This window comes from Pholcus phalangioides, unplaced genomic scaffold (assembly GCF_987345545.1).
Source record: "Pholcus phalangioides strain wild (caught in Gottingen) unplaced genomic scaffold, Ppha-v1.0 ptg000022l_1, whole genome shotgun sequence".
Taxonomy (NCBI): domain Eukaryota; kingdom Metazoa; phylum Arthropoda; class Arachnida; order Araneae; family Pholcidae; genus Pholcus; species Pholcus phalangioides.
Window position 1 is genome coordinate 39,822,930 of NW_028301615.1, and position 25,590 is coordinate 39,848,519.

Consider the following 25,590-nt stretch of genomic DNA (forward strand, 5'->3'; position numbering starts at 1 on the left):
CATATTTACGGAAAGATATAAATGTTTCTCATAAAAATTCCAATTTTCATCCCATGCTTTTTTTTGCTTATAACACGCGGAGATTCAACTAGTTTTTACGAAACTAACACAAAATTTGACTTTGTACATGAGATATACTGTAAAGAAATTTAGAATGTAAACTTTAATAATTTAGTTTTCGATGGAACATGAGTATTTTAAGCAAATTATTTTCAATTATTCATGTTCAGGAAATATAACTTTTTTATTATTTCATAATTTGTTTCCCCAGATAGAAATTATATAAAAATTCGTGTTGAATGTCGTGAAAGTTCAGAAAAACGTCGGTGATACAGTGAGCTATAACTCGCGTTACTTACTGAAAGTAGTTGGATGACAAGGATTTCTCCACACAAATCGATATTTTCATCTATTTTATTTTCTGTCACTTGATTAACTCTTCTTTTTTTTTGGCAGTCCCACTAAAAAATGCAAAATGCTCGTGACTGATCTACACTAAAAAGAGTGCGTTCAAGCATAATGTTTACATGCTCGAAATTGCAGAGTGCATTGTTCAGTATTTTTCTAAAAATATATATTTTTTAAAAATGTCTAAATTCCAGTGTCCACGGACTTATGGCTATAAAGGGTGTCCTATAAGTGCTAATGTGACCTTTATGTCATCAGCTACCTGTTGTAGAGATATGATTCCAATTTTAAAACCGCTAAAAAGGCGTTCAGGAATTACTCTTTGCCAGTTTTGAGAGTGACACACAGTGTGTCACAAAACAAAAAATCCTTTATGTTTCAAACGGTTTTCTTTTCCTTTAGCTTTCAATAAGAAAGTTGTTGGCCTGCATCTCCTGAGGCCAACAGAAAATACCATGTTTTTAACTGAGATATTCACTGAGATATTTCAGTTTAAAAATCGGAGAAAAATTGGAAAATGACAGCAAAATCTATCGGGCAACGCTCCTTTCCCCTCGTTTTATGCTGTCTATCCCTACTTTTCTCCGATTCTCGAATATCTCTGCGGATATTGCAGCTAAAAATATAGGATCACTTTTGTTGGGCTTAGAAAAGACAGGGCCACAACTTTCTAATTGGAACTTAGAGGACGGGGGAAGGTATAAAAATTTTACTTTTTTTTACTTTGTTACACAATTTCTTTTCTTTCAAACCGAGCACAACTCAAGTCTATTACTATCTATGTGTGATTTACTACCTATTGAGTTGTACCGGAAGTGTAACTGTGTGTGTGTACTTAACAGTCTGAGTGCGTATGTAGTGTTGTGTTTTTTCAGTGCTGCCATCTATATTTCAGAAGTGAAGTGAGCGATGTGTTATGATTGAATTACATTTGTACGTCTGTTGCTCTCTGTGGTGAGACTTTTCAAAGGGGAGATCGACTGGCATTCGCGCCTTGAAGTTGGGAACCAACGAAAACCAGCTTCAGCCGAACACCGCTGTGGGGTTCGAACCCGGGACCTCGCGACGCGAGTTCGTCGGTATGACCACTCGACCACCGTAGCGGCTTTGTTACACGCTATATATTTTCACTCTCAAAACTGGTACAAAGTAATTTTTGAACACATTTTGAGCAGTTTTTAAACTAAAACCAAAAATCTACAACAAACGGTTGATGAGATAAAGGCCGCATTAGCACTTATAGGACACCCTGTATATTTAGCAGAGAACTAAGAGATTAAGTCCGAATATCTCTGGCAATATAAATGGTATATTGTGTCACAGAAGAAAACTTCATTAGTGATTTAAGACAGTGTTTGTTTTCTTAACCTTTGTTGTCCATGCTCACCCCTTTCTAACATTTCCTCGTGCCCCCCTCCATCGAGAAGTGAACCGTTTGTACTTATTGAATTGATTTCTTTTTGAATACATCTATAGTGAACGAAAGTTTTATAAATAATTGCAATTTTCGGAAATTGAAGCTAGAGTTCAGTAGGCTTCCCTCTTGGGGAGGGTGGGGGGATTCTATGTACGGTCATTTTAAGAAATCAGGGTCCCTGAGCAAAGCTATGTTTTGGGCCCCCATACTTAGCTGTAACACCCTACATATCTGCATACTTATTCTCGAAAATCATATCCAGATCACTTGAGTAACCCACGACACAATTTCAGAACATTTAAGCGGCCGTCGGTGCAGTTGCACTGCACTTCAGTAGTCCGCCGTACATATTTATATCTTTTAAGTGATTTGCGGCACACTTAAAACAGCACATCGCTATTCCATGTGCTAACACTTAAGAGTCGCGTGACACATTTTCAAACTAATGAAGTGGCCCGCACTCTCTTAAAACTTTAGCACCATTGATTTAGGTCATGAAAAAATATTTTCGTAAAAGGGTCAAGAGAATTTCTGTGTCTTGAGAATATGTCGTGACGACTTCGAGATCTGAAAAAATTTGCAAACTCAGTAAAATGTAAAAAAAAAAAATCCGATTTCCACAAGTATTAAAAAATAATGTATATTCAAACTTATATATTATTTTTTCTTCACGAAATACACGTAAGTTCGCTTACTGTTTGTGGTCAATATTCAAAGAACATTACATTCTCTGTATCCCAGAAAAACCTAGCCTAGTAACACGCAAAATAAATAGGAAAAATATCAATTATACCAAGTACTTAGTCAATACTATCTATAAATGTAGTTTTCTTAGAATTCTTCGAAAGAAAAGAAAGTGTACTTATATTTTCGAAAATAGCTAATCAAATATTTTCATTCCACCCACACGATGTGCCCGAAATTAAAAGCTTACTACAAGAGCGGGGAAAAATTCTTATGAATAGAACGAGGCTCTCTCTGCTCAGCAACATTTATGTGCAGTTACAATCGTAAACAAAACAGGAACTAAAATAGTCGAAATTGTTTACATGAAATTGGGGCATCAAATATAAAGATAATTTTAACTTCCTGAAATTTGCTTTGTCTGATCCCGATAGACAATTTTTTTTTTATTTTTCTATTAGCTTATTTCTATCAGTGATTAGGACAAAATTATTGGTTACTATGGAGTTGTTATCGCTGAAATGATATTCTTATCTGAAAAGATGTGATGTAGAAAAGAAGTTCAATTATATCAGAACCCATGCCAAAATCTTTCTCATTTTATTCATCAGTATTGAATACGGGGATTAGATACTGTTTTTCAGACCAGACCAGCATCAATGTTTGCCCCCCATTCCCAGCGCCAAAGGGTAGATTGTGGGATTAAAGAAGGGCCCCCAGGTAGGCCTATGAATCACTGATCGTTTTTGTCGCACCACGGTCATTTTCTGCACATGAGGGCTAATTAGAACGGGACCTACAATTTATTGCCAATTCCGAACGGCAGGCTTGTTTTTTATACTCATCGAAAGGTTGGTGCGCTAACCCTTCGATAGGGGACTCCCTGCGGTAGCAATTTTTTCTGCGGTCATATGTCGCCGTTTCTGTTGTACCCCTGTGTCAGGAAAGTTTTCTGACAAGGACGAACTCGCGACACCTCTAAACATCCATTGGTACTTTTGGGCAAGTATCTTATCGACCTGGGCTACCGCACCCCCATGCATTCCTTATTTCCCCCGCGACACCTTATCTTCCTATGAAGGTAGGGAGATAAGGTGTAAGTCAGTATAATGTGTGTGTGAAGAAAATTCAATTCCGGGAGTCTTAGTCTATGCTACAGAAATTTAAGCCTGATCTTTTTGCAGGTTGGTAAAAATACCGCCACTTTTCCAGGTATGATGTTTCTGAAATGTAAGCTGATTATGCATGAAATACAACCTAAGTGAATCCGCCCAAGCAATATAATGCGAGCTCTAATAATCAAAATCTGCCAATAAATCAAAAATCCTAATATGGTTTCAAGGAACGCTCTGTCATTCAAATAACACTTCAAGGCAACTGCCCCTCGGTGGGTTTTTTTTTCTCATAAAATGTGAGATTAATATATGATTAATATTCAAGGTTAATGTAAGGTAAATATATGATTAATATGCAATATTAATGTACGAGAATGTTTCATACAATACAAATACAAATACAACGCCACAACAGGCAAATTGCCCAACGAGGTGGCTGACTTAAGAAGATCATGGATCCCCGAGCCATTTTTTGGAGGCCCTACCTACTACTGCTACACCACACATGCACCCCGCCCACACAACCCCCCCCCCCGCGGAACCCCCAACGAATCGGTACATGCGGGAATGTGCGTGTACGTGTAGTGAAACCTGACGTGAAGTTTTGTTGTTTCTCTGTAATGCTTGTTATGTGTAGTGCTGCCATCTGCCACCAGTTTTTCTAACTATGAGTGAAGTGTTATGATTGAATGATTTATCGTTGTAGGACTGTTGCTCTCTGTGGCGAGACTTTTTAACGGGGAGATCGGCTCGCATTTGCGCCTTGAAGTTGGGAACCACAGAAAACCAACTTCAGCCGACCACCACTGTGGGGTTCGAACCCGGATCCTCGCATCGCGAGTCCGTCACTATTGTTCACAGTACAACCTCACTCATCATTTCTAGCAATCATGTTATCCACCATTGCCAGAAGAGAAATGATTAAATGGGTGCCAGTGAGTAAATAGGTGCCAAAAGGTGGTATAAATATACCACGCAGTATATAACCTAAGATATTGCAATGCATATACAATCCAAAATGACAAAATAACAATGATAAGATAGGTGCCAATGAGTAAATAGATGCCAAAAAATAAAATTCAAAAGAAAATTTGCCAAATGAGATATATAAAATATTTACAAGAGGGGGTTTACAATTCACTCCCTCTCTCTTATCTAACATTCTCCCATGGGAGATGAAAGATTTGTTTTGGTCTCCTGTACACCTTTTTGCGAGCTGATGTTCCCGGCGTAGGAGATTCCCTCTGTAATCGACAATATCTCTTACATATTGAAATTCTGAATTCATCATGTTTTGAAATCGATTTTTGTTGAGTTCTTTGATATAATTAAAAAAATAGGTGGAATATTGAGGTTTTAAGCTTCTGATGTACCATGGAGCGTTCACAAATCCCCTCAAAATTTTATTTTGTCCTCTTTGAGATATTTTCATGTTCGTTATACTGGCATGTGCTCATGCAGGAGAGCATAAAGTAAGGTTGGTCGTAAGATTGATTTATAGAGTAGAACTATGTTTTTAATAGAAGGGTTGGTCTGAGGGAATGTTAATTTGTTTAAGGATCCCATAATTTTTAGTCGTTTCATTATATGCAAATCCGATGTGAGGAGTATAAGTCAGTGTTTTATTAAGTATACATCCTAAGTTCCTTATGTGTAGTTATTGTTATATAAATCACTTTATTTACATTATCATGCATAACAGGGTTTGCGCACTTGATTACATGATTTTGAAAACTTATATTTTCAAAACTATAACACAAAATATAATCTGTGATACAAGAAAATAAATACCAAAGCCTTCCAAGTTTTTCAACATCGCTCAATAGCAGCACCTCCATATAACGCAGTGTCAACGATTAAAAATGATGACAATGAGAAAAAAAATTGCGAATTAGAATATTCAAGAGATGTTTCTCTTACATGTGTGAAGCGTGCATTTAGAAATTTGTAACTGAAAAAAAATAATAATAATGGTTCTCTTTCTCTCTGTCAGTTTTTCAGTCACTGCATTGAAGTGCTGCCATCTATTGAGCGATGTTGAAAAGAAACTTTGAATGTTTTTCTTCATTTTCATGTATTACAGATTGCATTATGTGTAATAACCTTGAAAACATAAATTTTTAACATCATGTCATTCATTTGTGCAAACACTCAAAAATTCTTAGTCTTCAATCCAATAGTGTTATTTCAAGTAAAATGTAAGAAAAAAATAGTTTTGATAGACGTACTTTTATTTTGTTTCCTATCCACTATAAAATCATTTTCTATATCCGTCGATAAACTATAATTTATCTTTGCATTTGGGATTCCTATATGAACATGGATGTCATTCCCACACTCACACAGCAGAATGAAATTTTTTATCTAATTCTTACAAAATGTCTGGAAGAAGTACTTCTATTCTTGAGGCAAATGTGGAAGCGTTTTTAATTTTTTTCAAAACCTTTCTCATCAAAACAAATTTAAATTTGAACTTTTAAGTTTAATTTTTATTCACCAGCGTTTATTCTGAATTTTTAATTATTTAAAAAAAATTATTTTTATATATTTTAACTGGAATCCTAACAAGAGAGGATAGCTAATATAAACGATTGTTTCATACTTCACGGAAATTATTTACAGACATGCGGTTTCTCAAACTGTCGTAATTTTTTTTGAGAGGTCGTACATAGATTTGAAAAAAAGTCCCGTTTGCCAAAACTTCCAATTGGTGAAATATAGATCATGCTCGAAAAAGTCATTTGCAAAAAACTCCATACTTTTAAATTCAATATTTATGGAGACATCTCACTTTGAGTTTTTCAGCACTTAGCACCAATTATTGAGGGTGGGGTTCGAAAAATTGTGAAAACATAAATTAAATTCAAAATGTAAAAATTCTGTAAAAAGTGGAATTGCAATTGTGACTGAAAAAAAAATTGTTTTATTCCTCAATGATTTTAATAATAAAGTTTCTCCGGTTAAATTGTTTCACAATGAAATCTTTCATTTCCGTTTCTCCACTATCAGGCGCGAATCCAAGGCACTGCGCTGGGATGGGCGATTTATTATGATGGTTCGTAGGAGATTACCACCCGGGGTATTTTACGGGACAAACCGATTTTTCCTACATCATCATCGACTCTTGGGCGGGACGATGTCCTCCATCACACCTCCCTCCTTACCCGCGCTCGATAAAGGCTTGAAGTTGGGACCACAAATTTTTCATGCAATTTGATTTTATCTTCCGAAAAGACATTTTGAATACGTTGTGTTTTTTGTTTCCCTTTTTCCATTTTACTTCTTGGTCCCTAAAAGGAAGGAATAATCCGTTTATTACAATTTTGCTCGAGAAGGATGAAAAGTATCTTAAACATCAAGAATTTACCCCTTTTATACAAAAAATGAAATAATTATAGTAAAGCTACCAACAGCTGAGGTAATTTAACTTAAGCATTTCCCTTGAAGTGGAGATTCTCAAGCTAATTGAGAATATCCAACACATTGACGGGCCGATAACACCCCGCTTCATATCTCCAAGAAGAAATTTTGAAGCGTTTCCCGGGAGATGGGTACACGCCAACACAGCGGTAAGTCGAGAAAAATGATATTTCATATTTAGCATCTCGATGAATATTGGATTTAAAAATATGGATATTTTTTGCTAATGCCTTTTAAAAAAAGCTGGTTCTACATTTCATTAACTGGAAGATTTAGCACACGGAGATTGGAAAAATGATTTTTATTTTATACATGCAATATCTCTCAAACATATATGACATTTTAAGAAACCGCATGCATTTGAAAACTTTTATAAGCCTAAACTTTAACTAACTTTTTATAAGCTTTAATCTTTTTATTACGTCAAACAATGCAGATCCATATAGAAATGTCCTCTCCACTTGTTAATACAAGATTCATTGAAAGACTGGTTATTTGTGGAGATGAAGATTACAAGGAAGAAAATTCATCACTGCCTCCACGGGTACTCGAACCCCGGTCTCTCGCTTCCGTGCTCTACCATCTAAGCTATGAAAGCTGATAGAATATGGCAACCTTGGAGTGTATATATATATATGGTGAAAGGCTTCGTACATGGACGGCGGCAGCAATCAACTAATAGCTCGTGAATGACAAAGGCCACCAGATGGCCACATGAATATAGAAATGTCCTCTCCACGTGTGATGAATTTTTTCTTCCTTGTAATCTTCATCTCTACAAATAGCCAGTCTTTCAATGAATCTTGAATGCAGAGATAGCCCTATGAACAAACAATTCGAAACACCCTGTATAAATAACCTAAATACATTAGGGTCACGCATACACACATAACATACATGCCGGCATCTATCAGTCCCGTTATAAACCCCCCCCCCCCCCCAGAGGAATTTCATTATAAACTTCCCGAGAACGCCAATTTTTGACTTTATAGCCGAAGTGTCATTACAAACACATATGTCTAGTTATAGCATTAATTCGTTTGTCTTGAGAAGTGTGAGTGTATCATTGTGGCAATAGATGGAATTCGAAATGTGATTTTCGGATAAACAATTAATAATGTCACTCATCCAAAAAACATAAGTTGCAATTTGAAGCTAACTTACAAATTTTAGTAATATCAACTTACGAAAAACAATCTTAAATATCCTTATAATATTGTCTAAATATTTCTATTCTTCTAAAGATAAATGAATGACCATTCATTTCCCGATTTTTTTCCTATTTATCTTAGAAAACGATACAATCAGTTTTAAGATCTCAATTTCTCTATCTACCTACCTAAAAGGTAATTTAGCTGTCAAGAATAAATCCTACCGTTTAAAAACACACACATGCTATAGAAAGAAGCCCAAACGAAGTCGTACATACAAGTTAGTAGCACATTAAGATCTTTATACTTACTACCGGATGCTTTAGCATGATTCCGTATGTGTGTGTGGGTTGGACTTGATTAATGTTTTCTCTGCCGTTCATCCTGCACAGAGTAAAAAAAAAAGCGAGTAAATCGAAACACGTAATTCCGTAACTAAGTAATGCACTTGTTCATTAATCTTTGAGCTAAAACGTTTATCTGAGAAGTATTACAAGAAAGATCTAAAGAGAGAACCGAAAAAAAAATAGATGGCGTGGTTTCGGGCTCATTTTTCTACTGCAGACAATTCTGGTGACATTGGCAAGGAAATAACTCCGGGGAAACAGTATGTGAGTTTATTTGAAGTCTAGTTATATATAACATTAATTCGATTGTCTCGAGAATATAATCGAAAATGACGTTTTTACTGTTGTAAAGGTTAATGGGTTATAAAGAAAGTTTTTCAGTTCTCTACAAAATCGAAATGAAAAGACTCTTTCGTATATAGAAATTTGAAAAGTTTTGCATTTCTCTCGCTCTCAACACATCGCAAGCGTGGGATTGAGATCTCAGTCTAACTTCGTCTGACTTTAAAACTCCTTCTTCAGCTGCAGAAATTTTCTGAGAGTGTAATCTTTGCCACATTTTTAAAACGAGGGTAAGAGATGCTCGGATTAGATCTTTTCTTCTTTTCCTTCGGCTAGTTTGAGTTGTGAAAAAATATACCTACACTATATAATAGATATTATCTCGGCATACCTATTCCCTGATCAGAGGTATAAAAAGCAAGAATGGCAAGATTGCTATATTGTGCCAGCGTTTTGTCTAGAAAAAATGATAAAACACTTTTACCATTACAGCTGAAATTTTCCAGCTAAGAATTGTTAATAATGTTGGCAATACAACACCATAGATGTTGATTTTACATAATGTGCAGTTGCAAATAGTGCACAGAATCTTTTGGATAAAATTTGTTTTTTTAAAACGATCTGCGAAGATCGAATCAGATTCTACCAAGTGACGGGAATAACTATCTAATAAATGTTTTTACAAAGCTTTACGAACGTTTCGGGCACAGAAGAGATTAATGAAAGATTCTGTTCCAGCCCCGTCTGTCAACAAAACATCACAGCAAATTTTTCCCTGTACCAAAAAAAAAAATTCCCCCTTCATGAGGATAACTTTCTCGTAAATCACATTCGAATATACCGATTCCTTTAATTTTTATGTATTTTCAAACTATTTGCGAATTTAGAGGGGAAACCCGATATATTTTCTTTTCAAAATTCAAGTAAATCTAAACCATAACTAACTAATAATATATTACATGCTTATTTTTCTGAAAAAATATACGTATGTTTGCGAAATTCCCGCAAACTGTCGTTTCAATTTAAAATAAACTGCTTTTCCTTCGCTAAATTTTATCTACTAGACTTCTCAAATACGCCATGATAGAAAAACAAATGAAAAAAAATTCTTGTACGATCATTGAAGCTAGTGCATCACCAATTTTATGAAAAATAATATGCAATCTTGCAAATTTTGAAGAGGAAAAAAAACATTTTCTCTCTAGTATATAGACTGTATAACACTATATTTCACTAATATTGCAACATCTGTCATGATCTCAGAAATTATCTCTAGATATTGCCAATGAATTTGACGATACGTTACTGACTGGATCGCATACTGTAGTTCAGTGTTTATTTTTTGTAAAGGAAAAATTATGTTCTGTGAAATAAAAAAAAAATTAGCAGTGTTCTGCACTTAAAGAGACACTTCAAGTCTATTCCTGAATATTCCGAGAGTCTTGGAATTTTCAGACGTGGTAAATTATCATCTGGTTGGGATTATCATAATTAAAAGCTACATCACCAAGCTAAATAGCGTCAGAAATTTCTAAGGAAATAGGGCTACACTATAATTAATAGAGACATTTTTTGAAAATACGAAAATTTTCTTCTAAAAGCATGTCCGTACAATATTTGTGAAATGACAAACATCGATAAATTTCTCCACGATTTTTCTCAATTCCGCCATTAGGTTATTTTTATAGCTTCATATTTTACGACGAAAACGCGCATTGGATTGCAAATTAATTTATTCAAAATTTAGACTAAATACCTATATACTGTAGAAGGTTGCTATCACCGCACGACACTTCTCCTAGAACTAAATCGTTCAGTTCCGTTATTCCGCTAAAGCAATTCTTAAATGAATTTCTCCACCGAATGAAACTTGAATTTTTTCATTCCTAATTCTTTAAAAATCAAGGTTCAATCAAAATTACAAACATTTGTTTGATAAGAGCGGCAATGAGACGTGTTAATAGGGTGTCCTTCCAATTTGTAAATACTATAAAAAAAATTTTTATTTCTTTTGGGTACGAAAACAATAGTTCAAATTTTGTCGATAGAGGACGCTGCCTGATTGAAACTGATGCCTCTTCAATCTATTCTGTGTACTGAACGTTTGTATAGCTTCGGCCGGCGATACATGACAGAGGTAAAACAACTTCACCACAATAGTGCTTTATCCACCATTGTCAACATCAGGATGTAAATATTATGTAAGTGCCACTATCAGAAAAATTCAGAAATGAGCTGTTGATCGTACAATTTGCATTTTCTAAAACTCTGATTTGCATATTTCCATTGATTTGCTTCCGCGTGCAGCGCCCTATACCAAATACAAAAATCCCCTTTCGTAAGAAATAACTTTTCCGAAAACCGCTTTCAAATATATCAATCCCTTTATTATTATAAATTTTTTAACTATTTGCAAATTTATGGGACACTCTTTAAATTTGATGATATAATAAGATATTTATGAGGCAATAATAAGATATTTATGAGGCAATAATAAGACGTTTTTAAAATCTCGAATACAAAGTTCTTGTTGAAAATTGACATTATGGCATCACTGGCGGACCGCTGTGCAAGTAAGCAGAAATTCAAAATCACCATATTGATCATCAAAATTCAAAGCTGGATTTTCCTTTACCAAAAATAACCTGAAAATATTCGGTAAGTATGAAGCAAAAACCAATAATATTCCCACTACAGTCCATGCCGCTTAATGTGATCACCTTAGAACTCGGAGTTTCAAATAATAATAACCAAATGATAACTATATCCGAAAAAGTCCCATTTGTAAGTACGTTGGCCATACATCCCATTTGATCGAACAGGACGTATGATAAACGGGTATTGGTGAAACGCGAGTCCTTCCTCTTTATTACGTAATTGGTTGCAAAAAATGGTCAGTCGTTTCTATTTTTATTTCATTCTATTCTAAAACATGACTTCTTCGTAATTCAGCAATTGTGAGGAGTTAGAATGGAACTATCTAATATGTATCAGAAATTACGATATATATATATTTTTTTTTTTTTTTTAATGCGCACAATACACTTCACAGATCACTCGAGAAAGTCTCTCATTAAAAATCTGGAGCTGGTCAACTGAAAGAAATTGATCAACAACTGAAAGAAACTACTTTTTCTTTTCGTCTTGCATTTGCCTTCAGCTCACCACGTGTATGGATCACAGCGGTTCTCAACCTTAGGAATCCCGCGGCTCGTCGGTTGTAGTCGTTTTTTTTGAGTGGAAGGCCAGCACCCTTCCTAGAGGTAGAAGGTCCCCGCAAGCTGCTCGTTACGTCAGCAAGTAATCCATTTGCCCTCAGAATATTGAAGGGGAAAAATTCCCTGCTAGTAAGATCGTTGTGCGGAAAAGAAATGATCTCGAGCTCAGAATTGGCAATTTCTATGACCCACATCCAATCACCATGCGGTATTTGTGAGCCAACCAGGAAGATTTACGTCAAAATAAGAAGAAACGAAATAGGATACTGTGGTTCAAAATGTGACAAACTTGCTATTTAGTCTTAATGACGTTACAGATGGACTTGGCAACCCACACGGAGGTGCTGGGAAGACCCCCTAATGAACACAAGTAAGAGGACATAAATGGGTAAAATGAAACGATGAATCACTCTCGGCCCGGTTTGACTGATGTCAGGGTACCGGTATTGAGCCGCGTCCCGGCGGTTGAGAAACACTGGATTATGACATTCGTAAATTTTAGTGAATGAGGGAGGGGGGGGGAAGGGAGAGAAAACCTTTCAGCCTCCTACATAGTCGCAGCATGATAACTATAACTCACTAGAAAAAAATTAAGTTTTTGTAAATGTAATGTTAAGTTTGGTATAGTTTTTATAATTGCATTTTTAATTGGGTTGCTGTATATTAGAAATATGTGACACCCATATTTGTTATGGGCATCTTTTCCTGAGCCACCTCGTCGGGCATTTTGCCTGTTGTGGCCTTGTATTTATATTTGAATAAACCTTGGGCTCTGGAATGCGATAATACTGTACTTTCGACCGAAAAAAATTCATAGCGTTATCAGATAACTATAAACTAATTTTCCCCCCATGTTATGATATTAGTCCCTTGCAAAAGTTATAACAATACGTGAATGATAATATTATTCGTGATTCGAATAAGCGGCGATGACTGTATGTATATAATTCCGGAAAAAGTACAATAGCAATTATAGGTGCGTGATACAGTCATCATTAAAATTCAAAACTGAGTTTTCCCTCATTAAAAAATAATCTAAAAAAATTCAGTAAATATGAGACAAACAAAAACTAATAATTAGGGCTAGAATTTATATGCTCTAAAATTTCTAAAATATGTTCTATAAAAAATGCATTTATGCTCTTAGAAAACTGTAAATATGCGCTATAAAACGAAAAATATCTCCTAAATAATTTTTCATTCCTATCTCAAATAACATTAATTTCAGCAAAATAATATGATAATGAGAAGTGTTGATGCTGTTTAAATTATTTTGAACCATTACTCTTATTGCATGAACAAAATAATTCTTCGTTTTACTAACTAATCTCATAGAGCCAAAATTTCCCTTTTGAGTAAATGTTCTCCTACAAATTCGGGATTAATGTGCTGCCATCTATAGGTGAAAATACCTAGCCAAGTATGGTATTTACCTCACAAAAGCATCGTACAAAATTAAAATGAGTAAAGAATATATATATAAATAATTATTATTATTTGATAAAAACTCATTCCCCCACAAACGCTAAAAAGTTTCCCCATTTTTGCCAATTTTTCCCACGAATAACCATCACCGATTCAGATGATTAATCTACTTGCAGCCCCACACCAGGGTCCTTGAAGGGCTAATATTTTTATGCTCCAAAAATTCTGTGTCATTACTGATTGGTTGGAAAACCTGAATTTCAGGATTTTTTTTACCCAATCAGCAACGACGTTCCATTTTTAGTGCATAAAATTCTTAGGAGCTCTCGCCAGAGGCAGGAACCGCAAAAAACCAGTCTGAAGCGGGATTGGAATAGCAAAGGAAAAAATTGACTGTGTATCGAAAATTATGAAATATGCAAAATTGGAAATATGCTGTATCACGTAAAAATAGCGAAATATGCAAAGGCATAGAAATCCGAGCCCTACTAATGATATTCCCACTATTTATTACACCAGAAAAAAAAGTAGAATGAAAAATTTAGGAGCGTAATAATAAATAACTTGAAAAAGCTATTTTCTCACAAAATTCAAAGTGATTTTCGAAAAACATTTTTCTTTTTTAAACTGAGAGTGATTTCTGGAGATACAACATCTCGTGTAAAAGTACTACAAGCACGTAAGAACTCATGAAAAAAAAAAGGAGATTTTTGACTGTGTTAAATGAAAGGAGAAAAGGATTCGAAAAATAAGAGATGAGGGGAAAAAAAAAAATGTTAGAGCAATTTAAGGTTTTCTCACAATGACTTCGCCATTTTCTTTTCCATCTTCTTCTTCACCGATCCTCGAAATGAAGTCATTTTATAAGAACTAGCTCCTAATTGAAAAGTCGATCGCATTCTGTATTACATAGAGGCACGAGAGAGAGGTAGTAAGCGAGAAAGGGTATGAACTCACATGTTCTTTTTTTTACTTTGGAGAAGGATTATGAGAAATTCCGAAAAAGGACTTTTTTTTAATGTTTTCATATAAAAGTGTATGTACATGTTTCGATGATAACGGAGAATGTTTAATGATATACCTTTTGTAAAAAAAATGTTTTTTTCGAAATGAAACTGTAAATAATGGACTGTCCAAGGTTTGCGTAACACCTATTGGCGGTACAGGCGAACTTGGCTACCATATAATCGCACTTCTAGTGTAATTGAATATGTTATTAGTGCAATTACAGTGTAACCTCCCTTAAATGACGCTCCTCCTCCCCATTTAACGAACAATTTTTAATGTATTTCAGTCCCCGTTAGCGGACAGTCTCGATTAACGGACATAAAGTCAGGCAAACTCTTAATTTTTGTTGAGAATTTATTATATCCAACAGTGATTATGTACACCGGTGTGCAAAAATTAAGGACGAGACTGTTTTTCTAATGTAACGTCAGGCAAAAGTGTTCCAAATTAATACAAATATAATACCATAAGATCCCAAAACGTAAGATCACGGGAAAAGTAACCAAAACTTTCCAAAAAACAGAAATCCAAATGATGAAAAGGAATTTTATTAAAAAATTAGTTTGGAGCATAATTGGGTAGAAGACCGAAACGTCCATGTGTTAGTAGGAAAATCCAGCCTTTAGTAGGGGATATTATCACCCCCTGGCTGCTGTGCAGGATTTACATCGTCTGCCCATGCTGAGCACAAGGTTGTCGACGAGGTGTTGAGGCATTGCTGCCCATTCTTGTTGTAGCGCTAATCGCAACTCCGGAATCGTTGCTGGTGGCTGGGGACGTGCTGCCAAGCGTCTCACTAGAGTGTTCCAAACGTGTTCGATTGGATTTTAATATCCAGGGGGGGGGGGGCAATCGATGCGATGAATATCTTCACTCTCCAACAGCTCTGCGACAACCACTGTACAATGAGGTATAGCGTTGGAGTCGAAGAAGAAGAACTGAGGACCTCTAAAAAGACGCACAAGGAGATTCTCGGGCATCGGTGACTGAACCACCTCGGAAGACGTAGGGGTACCAAGCAAAGCCGCAGCGGATGGGGTGGGGGCGGATAATCAAATCTATTGTTCTATCATTTTAGTAACCCCCCCCCCTCCGAAATGCAAGTGGCCCAACCTCCGAACGAAATTTCTGGACACGGGCTTGGTACCAAGAATAATAACACTCCCTAAACGAGAACTCCACCTCCAAACCAAATGTTGCAGGGGGTTATAGCGTGTTGCTCGCTCTCTCCAGATGCGTATTCGTCTAGAATCGCTAGTCAGACTAAATCTGCTTTCATCTTTAAAGAGTACTCGGCCTCAATTTTTTTCAACTTCGTCCTTAATTTTTGCACACCAGTGTATAATCTCACGCTTGTATTGGTAAATATGATGATCCATTAATTAATTACTTGATTAACCGAGCATAACTCTGGTCCAGGATGGTGATTCCGAATGGTAATGTTGGTTTGGTTTGCACATGTTGATACGTGTGAAAAAAGTCAACATTACAAGACTAATAATGGTTTTTGCCTCTTTCTCTCACACACGTATTTAATTTAATTTTTATTACATAATTTGTGCAGTGCACGGGTGAAAATAATTGATTAGTTTAATGAAGACAAGAAATGTTATAATATTTTTCCTTATAACATTTCCTTCCCTGCGACACCATAGCCTTGCATTGTCCCTCACCAATCGATGTTGGTGTCCCCTTGTAAAAGCAGTCGATTTGCGGTGTACAAAAAGTTCATGATCCATCCTATCCATCCCATTGAAAATTTTAAACACTTCGATCCTTTCTCCTCGACACCTGCGTTCATCCAATGTAAACATATTCAAAAAATGAAGTCTCTCTTTATAACTCAAGCCCTGTGTGACAACAAGGGCACGCGTAGCTCATCTCTACACCCCTTCAACCAATTCTATGTCCCTCTGTAGGTATGGTCTCCAAAACCTTACAGCATACTCCAGTCCAGGACGAACTAAGCCTCGAAAACGCGGAAGAATGACTTTAGGAGAACGCGAAGAGACCTTTTTGAAAATGAGACCAAGCATTCTATTCGTTTTTTTGACCACCGCTGAACAATGTTCAGAAAACCTAAGTCGCTCGTCAATGAGAATTCCCAAATCGGTGACCCTAGTTGAATCCGGGATAGTGACACCATTCAACTCGTAAGAGAACCGTGTGTTGTTCGAACCAAAATGAGCGACCATGCACTTATCTACGCTAAACGTCATGCTCCATTCATTTGCCCATGCTGCAACCCTCTGGAGCAACTCCCTATCACTTTCATTCCCGATTACCCCCATTAGCTTCACATAATCTGCGAATTTGCTAGTAATCGCATCGATACCCTGATCGAGTTTTTCGATAAAAAGTGAAAAAAGTATGGGCCCAACGGCACTTCCCTGAGGAACTCCACTTGTGACGTCTGTCCAACCAGAGAATTCCCCGTTCACCATAACTCGTTGCGACCTATCTCTTAACCACGATTCTATCCAATTCAGCAAGTTGCCCCCTATTCCAATCTCGTGTAAACGCTTCAAGAGTTTGCTATGTTGGACCCGATCGAATGCTTTCTGGAAATCAAGGTAAACAACGTCGACATTTTTGCTCTTACCCAAAGCCTTAGTCACGAAATCATAGAAGCAAAGGAGGTTAGTTACACACGACTTCCCCTTCCTGAACCCATGCTGATTATCCGACAACACATTATTCTTGTCTATCCACTTCACAAACTGCCTTTTGATGATAATTTCCAAAATTTTCGGGAGGGAACGAAAAAGGTACACTGTACATCGTATCTCATTAGCGGACACTCCCTGTTAGCGGACAAAATTTTTAATCCCATGTTGTCCGTTATCGAGAGGTTCTTCAGTAACTACGATGCTAGTGCAATTAACTGCGGTGTTGTCAGTTGAAAAACTCTGTAGTTATCAAATTGTTTCTATTTTCAACCAAAAATCTTCTAAATCAGTCCAGTCCTACCCAGAGGCAAAGGCTGATATTGCCAATAAGTGAAGTAGCTTTGCCTTTTTGTTTGGTTGGTATGGTATGTATAGCTATAACGGTAAAATTTCACAGAGTCGTCGATGTCATTATAACCGAGTTTGACTTCAATCGAAAATGAACTTTTTCATCGATGACACCACACAGATTCTGAAAACTTTTTCACAGATCTATGAAAAGCCATTAGTTCAATTAGTGCACCGTTTTCCCAGAATTCCATCAGGAACACTTATCTCCCATTCATTTCTATTATATTTGCTATTTAATAAGTGGGAGATAAATAATAATGTATTATGTACTTATTTTATTACAATTATATGTAATATACTTATACGATAAATAAATACCAACGCGTAAAAGAGTTTACCTCTCAACATAACCATTCATAACAGGATCGTCCGATGTTATTAGCAAGCGAGAAATTATCATTTTACCTCTCGGATGAGAATCTCGTCGTGGCTCCAAAACATCGCTTGCCCGATCAATTTTTTATCATTTCGTTCGGAATTGAACGTCATTACACGTTCTCCTCTCCCTGCGCACGTGTTTTCACGAGGATTACCGGTTTTCGGTGAATATGAATAGCTCTTGATGTATTTGGCCATCACGGACGACATATATTAAACCTTTCAACCTTCGTAACGTTATGATAAACTGCCAAAAACTTCCTTCCTCATGAAAAATTATACGTACAATGGCCCGACTCACCCGCCAAAAAATATGCGAGAGCCGAGTCCTTCCTAAATCCCGGAAATTTTCTCGCCCTGTTTCCGAGTCACGCTGAGGATATTGAGGACATGATTTTAATAAATTATTAATCCGATATCCTCTGCTTCCCAACGCTTTGCAATTGCGTAGGACCAAGCACTTTCTGATAGTTTAAAGGCTTCCCACTTCTGATCCTGATATATAATGCAAATGACGCGCTGTTTTAGACTCGTGCAGTGTTTGTTGGGGGGTTTGTCGTCGTTAAGTTCGGTTTATTGAATCATTCAACTCACAATGTCACATTATATACACACACACAGGGACATGGTGTTAGATAAATAATTATAATTCCATTGAAAATATCATCGATTCAACTAATGATGGTCTGTATTGATTTCCTTTCCGGGAATCAACGTTATCCATCTCAGTCCCTTGAAATTTGATTAAGCATTTTTGTTCATGTTAATTGCATTTATTCAGAACTAGCCAGAAATAGTAGGTAGATGTTGTCTGATTTTCCCATAAATCTATAATATCATCAAATTTATCAAAAAGGAAAACTATTGTGAAAAAAATGTTTCTATGTGGCTTTATTACATTGAAGTTGAAACTATATTGTGGTTTATGCAGAAAATATTCAATGTTATTTACACCGGGTGTCCCATGAATTCTCAAATAGTTTAAAAAAATGCATAAAATTGAAGGAATTAATACATTCGAATGTGTTTACGAAAAGAACATTCGCACAAAGGGGGACTTATTACATAAAATACTTCATACTTTTGTCAACAGAAAGCGCTGCACACAACCAAATCGGGAACGTTCAAAAGAGGTGTCTTAACGAGCTCTACCCGCAGGACATCAAACACATTTAAATTATTGGAACATTACCAGTTTATGGCCACCAGACCAGAATTGAACGTTTCCGTCGCTGCCCAGCCTTTACAGATCACCAGGGGTGGTATGTGAAGGAAAAAGACAAGTTTGTGCACGCGTGTAAGATATGTAGTGTGACCAGTTTATGAAATATTGAATAATATCATACTGCTTTTTTTTTATTTGGTGTATTAATCAAAAACGGATCACTGATTTTAATCGTAGTAGTTGCGTTTCTTATCTGATAGATGGCAGAAGAAATTCTAGTTTAACGATGTTTCTCAATGTATTACGTCCTGTACTGCATAGTTATTTTCTAGAAGGCACATTTTTTTGGCTAACAAAATTTTATTTTTACCCATTTATTGGCAATAAACAAAAGTAACTAAGAAAGACACTGTTTTTTCATAGTGTTTATAAAATATAGACGTTTAAAGTCTCAGAATGACAGAATCAGTGTTATCCGAAAAGATTAATTTTGAAGGGTAATTTCACTCCTCCCCGAAGTTTTAAGAGATAGGAGAGTATTTTTTTATTATGAAAAACAGAGAAATAACTCTAGTTAAAAAAATCACCTAAAATTTGAAGGAGTATTTCACTCCCAACAAAAAATTGAGAGAGTAAAATCGAATTTTGATTCCTGAATCACGCATCTCTAGATTCGCATTGGCAAACACCGCTGAAAATGCTTCTGTGTACACAGAGATTTTGCTAGGTCAGAAAAAAAAAATTCACCATATTGTGTATAAAAGGTAATTGTTATTGCGTTTCATTACGCACAGACATCGAAATTCTGTGCGCAGGGAAACAACAAGTCTGTGCAGGTGAAAATTAAAGAGAATGTGCATCTGAAACAAAAAAAATGAGAAATATTTCATGGAGGAATAAAAATGTTTCTTCCCCCGCGAGCATCAGTGCTCATCCTCCTCCCCATCCTGAAACCAGGTTCCCCCGACCGAGAATTTTTGTAAAGGGGGCTGCTCTACAGTAAATTTATAGTGTAAAAAATAACAAACGTAATGAGATTTATCCCGGGCGCTAGTGCCGTGCCAGCCCTACCCTTGAGGGGCGGGGGGGGGGGCTCACTTGAAGCATTGAGTACAGATAGAGAGTTGATTTCGTACTCGGGAGATATTCTCGAACAACTGAAATGAATGATGATTCAATGATTAGCATCATGATCATTTCAGTTAAAGCATATGTCGGAGTTCTTTTACGGAGCTCTTATTCTGGTGAGCTCTTGATTCGTGAATATGCGTCTCAATAATCTGACAAGGCTCCAACTTCGTAAGTTTCAGCCTTGAGTTCAATGGGGCTTAGCATGGAGATCCATGACCACCACATCCTAGTAGAGCTCGTAGCCTGAGATCTTTGGTGGTTCCCCCTGAGGTTACACTATAGGTATTCATCCTTTTTCTAGTCGCGAGCACTGCCTGTAACAATCATAAAACTAAGAGCACCCTTATGGGGCAAGTTTGACATTCCAATGCATGAAATGAGGATGATTTTAATCGTTCAATACAATTTGTACGAGGTTTATACTTGGGACGTTGATCAAGTGCTCACGAGCACGAAATCTGACACGAGTATCGAGCACTATAGGTGCGTCAGGGAGAACCGTGGTGCTCGCTAGCAACATGTTGAAGATGCCTGGGTTAGACTCTTCACGGGCCCCCATCTTTTATCGACTTGTAGTGTTAAAACAAAAACGGTGAGAGAATTATCAGGGGCCCCCCGGGATGGAGCCCGGTCAGCCCTACCCCTCTGTGGGGCCCATGCGGGGACCTATGATGTGTTCAGACGACACACTTTTTTTTTGGATAAATGTTCAAAAATTTGTTTCAGTTCTGTTTGCCATTACCATCAAGGGTTCCGCAGAACTGCCTTACAGTTATCAGATGTTCCGCGTGAAACTCTTTATATTGGACAACCCTGGTTTAGATGATTTCGTTACGCAGCTTTTTTTTCCCAATGTACTCACTATCGTCCGGTGATTTGAAAGACATATTCACGTCAAAAAAGACCAAAAACGTGTTGGAGCATGCGACTAGTTGCTATATTTCCTGACATGTGAATCAGTCTGTACAAGTATTTATTCGATTTCAAAAAACTAAATCCGAGAGAGAACTTTCCTTCGTTTAAACCATTCTCAGCCATAATCGACCGATTCTTTATTAAGTTTACGGTATTCATTTTGTACATCGCTTCCGGGTCCATTCCAAACTGCCGCTGATACCGACCCCAGCAGCACGCCTTTCACGATTTCCAATTTCGAAAAAAAATCACAATTAAAATTAACGGAATCAGGACGGAAAGAAAACGCAATTTAAACTTAAAATTGAGTTCGTTCTTATCTTCCCAGAAACGTTTTCTTTCAAATCTTTTTTTTCCCCTGATCCAGTATAAATATCCGGTTCCTATTACTTCCATTCTCTTTTTTTTTTCTTTTGTCCTAACGAGAATCTGTTCCGGGATCGTTTTGGCATTAAATTCTAGATTCGCTTGCCTTTGTCCTAAATGATTTGCCAACTAAATTCACGAAAGCAAATCAAGTTTCAGATTCTAATTTTTTTTTTTTTTTTTTTAGTTTCGAAATCTAACGATTGTATCATCGTAATTTCAGAGAGTTCGGAGGATAAAATAAGTTCTTTTTTAGCGATTGTTTGTTTGCGAGTTAAGATTATGCTTACGATTGCTTACAGAGAATTCCAATTAGTTACGAAAAAAACAAAAATCAAAGGATTTCGGGAGAAAATTTATCAGGGTATAAAATTCGCACGAGAAGCGGATACTGATTTTTTATTTGATAATCAATTTCATTTGATTATACTGTAGAATGTTTTTTTTTCGAGGTTTGATGGTGACTCGCCACTATCCATACGAAGGTTTTTAACAGCTGGCTGATGCGAAGATTAATTGTAGGGGGGAAGAGAGAAAATTCAACTACACTTACAGGGAATCAAACACACGTCCTCTCATTTGCCGGGTGAGTGCCCTAGACCACTACCTCAATCGGGTTTGATTGAGGAGAGCAGTTGAATTTTCTCTCTTTCCCCCCCCCCCCCTCACAATTCATCTTCGCATCAGCCAGCTGTTAAAAGCCTTCGTATGGATAGTGGACATCGTCCTCAGATAAGTCGCCATCCGGTGGCAATGTCAGCAACTGTGAGCTTTGGCCTGAGTTTGGTCCGGCCGTCCTTGTACAGTCCCGTTCAGTGCATAGGAGCTCTAGGGAAAGATTCAGATGCTTGATTTTGAGTCTAGGCTGCGCATCCGGCAAGTGGGAGGACATGGGCTCGATTTCCCGGAAAGGGCAGTTGAATTTCCTCTTTTTCCCAAAAATTCATCTTCGCATCAGCCAGCTGTTAAAAGCCTTCGTATGGATAGTGGGCATCATCCTCGGATTAGTCGTCATCCAGTGTCAGTGTCAGCAACTGTGAGCTGCCACCGGGTGGCGACGTATCCGAGGATGATGTCCAGTGCCAGCAACTGTGAGCTACGCCCGAGTGGCGTGGTTTTAAGATGCTCGTCTGCCACCGTGAAAGTTGCTGTCACGGTCCCGGGTTCGAAGGGAACCCAAAGGAAGATATAGATAAGATATTTTCCCTAACGAACTTGAGGCGACTACCGACAGACAGCGCCTTCATTCCCAACCCATCTCATTAATGGCAGTAAATTACAATATAGCGATTTGGCCAGAGTTGGTGCTTGATGAAGTAGTAACTATATGAGCTTTGGCCTGAGTTTGGTCCGACCGTCCCGTTCAGTGCACAAGAGCTCTAGGGAAAGATTGAGATATTCGTTGCTTTTGAGTCTAGGGTGCTCTCCCGGCAAGTGAGAGGGCATGGGCTCTCGATTTCCCGAAAGAGCAGTGGAAATTTTCTCTTTTTTCCAAAAATTCATCTTCGCATCAGGAGATACAGTGGATCCCCTCTATAGCAGACACCGCTAACGAGGAGTGACCATGAATAGAAATTAAAATACTGAGTGCCCCATAAATTCGAACATAGTTTTAAAGTCCATAGAAATGGAATTATCATTGGTATAATTAAATGAGTTTGCGAAAAATTATCCTCAAGAAGGGGGAAGAGATATTTTTTGGTTACGTAAAATAAAATTTAGTTCAAATTTTTATCGATAGAGGACGCTTCACGAAATAATTAATTAATATCACCAGAAATATATAAATCTGAGTACTATAAAATACAGATTATGTAATTAAAATAGCTGATTTCTGAATTTTCCTGTTACTGGTTTCATTGTCATGTTGTCATTTGGTGGATAAAGCGCTATTGTTAAGTTGTTTTACCTGAACCACGAATCACTGGCTGAAGCTTTACGAACGTTTTAGACGCAGAAAAAATTGAAGAAAAGTTCACACCGAATCACTCCCGCCGAACTAATTCCCTGGCCCTCTTCTGGCAAAAATTTAACTAATCTTTTTTTGTCCCAAAAAAAAATTTCTTTTCGTGACTTTTCGTGAGAAAAACTTGTTTGCAAATCGCATTCAAATACAGTAGAACATGGATTAGTCGAATATCGATCAACCGAAACATCGGTTAACCGAAAGCGTTCCAATCGGCAAATTCAAATTTACGCGCCATGTTGAAATTCCGCTAGCGACCGCAAGTGCTTTCCCAAATGATATGAATGATATACATGTATTTCTCTCTCTCAAAGTGATACAAAATGTATACAGTTTTCTGTTTAATATCACTATGTGTTTATTTCATATTGTGCCTATGACACCGGTACAATTTTTTTCCCGTCAATGATCGGTTATCCGAAAAAATCTGTTATCTGAACACCCCAGTCCCTGATTGTTTCGGATAATCGACGCTCTACTGTATACCAGTTTCTCCGAATCAAAACTACAGTGATGTCTCACTTATGCGGCAGTGCAAAGAAACTGAGTAAAATATTTATTCAGAATTTATTTCTCACTAATTCTGAAATCATTTATATGCGATTCAAAAGCTCTCACGCATCAATTCTGAATTTCCCAGGAATTCTGTTATTTCTCATCAATTCTGAAATTATTTCTCATCAATTCTGAAATTATTTCCCATTAATTCTGAAATTATTTCTCATTAATTCGGAAGCTCTTACGCATCAATTCTGAATTTCCCAGGAATTCTGAAATTATTTCTCATCAATTCTGAAATTATTTCCATTAATTCTGAAATTATTTCCATTAATTCTGAAATTATTTCTCATTAATTCGGAAGCTCTTACGCATCAATTCTGAAATTATTTCTCATCAATTCTGAAATTATTTCTCATCAATTCTGAAATTATTTCTCATCAATTCTGAAATTATTTCCATTAATTCTGAAATTATTTCCATTAATTCGGAAGCTCTTACGCATCAATTCTGAAATTATTTCTCATCAATTCTGAAATTATTTCTCATTAATTCGGAAGCTCTTACGCATCAATTCTGAAATTATTTCTCATCAATTCTGAAATTATTTCCATTAATTCTGAAATTATTTCCATTAATTCTGAAATTATTTCCATTAATTCTGAAATTATTTCCATTAATTCTGAAATTATTTCTCATTAATTCGGAAGCTCTTACGCATCAATTCTGAATTTCCCAGGAATTCTGAAATTATTTCTCATCAATTCTGAAATTATTTCTCATCAATTCTGAAATTATTTCTCATCAATTCTGAAATTATTTCCATTAATTCTGAAATTATTTCCATTAATTCTGAAATTATTTCTCATTAATTCGGAAGCTCTTACGCATCAATTCTGAAATTATTTCTCATCAATTCTGAAATTATTTCTCATCAATTCTGAAATTATTTCTCATCAATTCTGAAATTATTTCCATTAATTCTGAAATTATTTCTCATTAATTCGGAAGCTCTTACGCATCAATTCTGAAATTATTTCTCATCAATTCTGAAATTATTTCTCATTAATTCGGAAGCTCTTACGCATCAATTCTGAAATTATTTCTCATCAATTCTGAAATTATTTCTCATCAATTCTGAAATTATTTCCATTAATTCTGAAATTATTTCCATTAATTCTGAAATTATTTCTCATTAATTCTGAAATTATTTCCATTAATTCTGAAATTATTTCCATTAATTCTGAAATTATTTCTCATTAATTCGGAAGCTCTTACGCATCAATTCTGAAATTATTTCTCATCAATTCTGAAATTATTTCTCATCAATTCTGAAATTATTTCTCATTAATTCGGAAGCTCTTACGCATCAATTCTGAAATTATTTCTCATCAATTCTGAAATTATTTCTCATCAATTCTGAAATTATTTCCATTAATTCTGAAATTATTTCCATTAATTCTGAAATTATTTCCATTAATTCTGAAATTATTTCTCATTAATTCGGAAGCTCTTACGCATCAATTCTGAATTTCCCAGGAATTCTGTTATTTCTCATCAATTCTGAAATTATTTCTCATCAATTCTGAAATTATTTCTCATCAATTCTGAAATTATTTCTCATCAATTCTGAAATTATTTCCCATTAATTCTGAAATTATTTCTCATTAATTCGG